Source organism: Alexandromys fortis, unplaced genomic scaffold (assembly GCF_014885135.2).
Source record: "Alexandromys fortis isolate MF-2015 unplaced genomic scaffold, M_Fortis_MF-2015_v1.1 scaffold_96, whole genome shotgun sequence".
Lineage (NCBI taxonomy): Eukaryota > Metazoa > Chordata > Mammalia > Rodentia > Cricetidae > Alexandromys > Alexandromys fortis.
This window is the reverse complement of record NW_026068053.1, coordinates 3,850,416-3,853,199: the sequence shown is the minus strand read 5'-3', so window position 1 is coordinate 3,853,199 and position 2,784 is coordinate 3,850,416. Positions and strand designations below refer to the sequence as shown.

The following is a 2,784-nucleotide window of genomic DNA, read 5'->3' as shown; positions in this document are numbered from 1 at the left end:
GATATAATTAAAATACACCATATCTATGTATGAAATTCTCAAAAAAATATGTGTGTCTGTGTGTGCATGTGCGTGTGTGTGTTTGTGCATGTGCACATGCATGTTTTGTTTGGTTTGACTTTACTGCACACAAAGCAACAACAAACTCCAGTCATGACTGCAGTAAAAGCTCATAAAGACAGAACATGAAGTTCACAATCACAGTCGTGGCAGACCTCAAATGGCTGACTGTCTTTCTAGTTGTCCCGGGGGATGGGAATATTCTTGAGGGCCTTGAAGTCATAGAAGGGCTGTGCTCTGTAAGGGTCAGAGCCAACAGGACACATTCCCAAGGATGGGAGGGAGAGGCCAGGCTGCGACTCTGTCCCCGATTAATCTTTGGATTGTGTTCAGGAAACTCAGCTGCTTCTGAAGAGCTGCTCAGGGTCTCCTGTTCTTTATAAATTGAATCTTGCTGGGAGCTCAGAATATTTCCACAACACACGGAGGATGTTTATGCTAACATTTCATAAACAAAGATTTCTGAATCCCCAAATCCAAGGAAAGAGGTATCCAGGATCCTCTAGAATATGCTACTAACAGAGACTAGGATTTCTGTTTCTGTTCCTCCAGCAGTGAGTAGGGAGCCATTAGCAGGCTGGTCAAACCTCAGCTTGGACCACATGTGATCCAGAAACACAAATAGAAGCATAGCCAGAACACTAGTTAGGAAGAAAAAGAAAGAAGCCAGAAACAAAATGCCATGGCTGTCCCACTTCATGAGGTTCACTTTGAGGACCGCAAGGGCGTCATATTAAGAGCACTGGTCTTAAGCAGAACCTGGGGCAGGTGAGGAGCTTAGTGGTTCCATGTAGCTGTCTAAGGTGAGGGTGAAAACAACGGTTTACTCCCCATTTCTTTTTTTTTGTTACTCCCTGAATTTAGCCAGTGTGTTTGCGTGTATGTGTGTACATGTGCGTGCGTGCGCTCGCATGTATGTGTGTGGGCACACATGTGTGTGAAGGTGCACGTTTGTACACACATGTGTGAAGGTCAGAGGTTGACATCGGTTTTCTTCCTGGATACCTTCTATAATTGAGGAAGAGTCTCTCATCTGGTTAAGTGTTGCATTAGGAGCGATGGCAGGGCTGCGTCCCTGGCACCCGGCCGCCTGCATGGCTAGCTTATGCCCGAAATAATTACACGGAAACTGTATTATATTAAACACTGTCTGGCCCAGCTAGTTCCAGCTTCTTATTGGCTAGCTCTTACATATTGTTCTAACCCATTTCTAATATTCTATGTAGCCCACGAACTGGCTTACCAGGGAGGATCTTAACCTGCGTCTGTCTGGAGCGGGAGAATCATGGTGACTTCCTGACTCAGCTTCTTTTTCCCAGCATTCTGTTCTGTTTACTCCACCCACCTAAGGGTTGGCCTATCAAGGGGCTTAGGCAGTTTCTTTATTAATAAGAAATCTCTCCCACATCAGTTAAGCTAATCTAACTTGCTAGTTTGATCCAGGGATCCCCTGCTTATCTCCCTTGTGTTGTTTACTATGTGGGCTTCTACACCCCACCCCCAGGATTTATATTAGTACTGGGGTACCAAACTCTGGTGTTTACATTACCTTGGCAAGTGCTTCTGAACCACCTCCTCAGATCCTTCCTTTCCTTTCCCCTCCATCCCTTGCTTTCACTCTATCTACCTATCTATCTATCTATCTATCTATCTATCTATCTATCGATCTATCTATCATCTATCTATCTATCTATCTATCTATCTATCTATCTATCTATCTATCTATCTACATAACCAGATAGCATAAGGTTATTTTTTTTAAGGTTATTTTTTGTTTGCTGATAGTGTGATGTTTCTCTTTTGACATACATGTGCATGACTGACATTAAAGTAAGGCAAACCAGCTGTGTAGAGATGTCTGTGTACACAGATCACAAGTGACAATCTCCTGCTAAACAAGCAACCCCAAAGAAAAAGTGGCCTGACGCCCAGTTGCTGTGACTTGTAGCTGAGCTTTCTGAGCTGTGCTTCCCAAGCTTGACTACACACTAGAAATCCCAGAGAACTTACAAAGCAGTAACTGTCAGGCTCAGTTTTGCAGACTCAGATTGCATTTGTTTGGAGTGAAGCCCCGGCATTGATGCATGCCTTCAGCTCCTCAGATGAGCATGGTGAGGACGACGTCTGCCAGCCCGAGTTTACAGGGGCCACCCAGCCAGGTAAAGCCTGTCTACCTATGCTTCTTAAAGGGCGGTGCACTAAGGTCAGTAGATAGTCTAGTCATAGGGGCGGGGGCGTGGTTGAAGAAGGAGATGGCTCCCTTGGACTTGTCTCTTACCTCTATGCTGATAAATGTTTAGGGATGCTGTGGTATGTCTATGTGCATTTTCTACTATCGGCCTCTGAAATCCTGGTGGCTGACTGATCAGTTGGCATGTAGCAGCCGGTAGACCTGCAGTGTGTGCTTGTGGAATGAATTACAACCAATCAACCAATCAAACAAACAAACACCACAATCACAGAGCTGCTATGGTGGACCTCTTTTAGCAATGCCATATTCCTCTCCACCATCCTAAATCCTGATTCTCTGGAAATGAGGTTCCAGTACCCATTCTGATGAATTATTCCATAGTAAGAAGAGTTATTAGTCTTTGCTGGTGATTAGTGATAAAGTCAATTGTCTCCAGCAAATCTGGAAGAGACATGTTAGGCAGGTCTATGCCTTCCTTGTGCCCTAGCTGACTTTTGATGGGAACTCAAGAAAGTCTGCTTATTTCAAATCAT

General features: G+C 44.5%; 1 long non-coding RNA gene across 1 annotated transcript in view; it reads left to right on the top strand.

The window, feature by feature from the left end:
- The first annotated feature begins 2,165 nt into the window (after positions 1-2,165).
- The window catches only part of LOC126487090 (uncharacterized), a 4,743-nt gene continuing 4,124 nt past the window's right edge, over positions 2,166-2,784 (top strand). Inside the window, exon 1 of the long non-coding RNA XR_007588274.1 lies at positions 2,166-2,219. This is a non-coding gene — a long non-coding RNA (uncharacterized lncRNA). The remainder of the gene's footprint in view (positions 2,220-2,784) is intronic.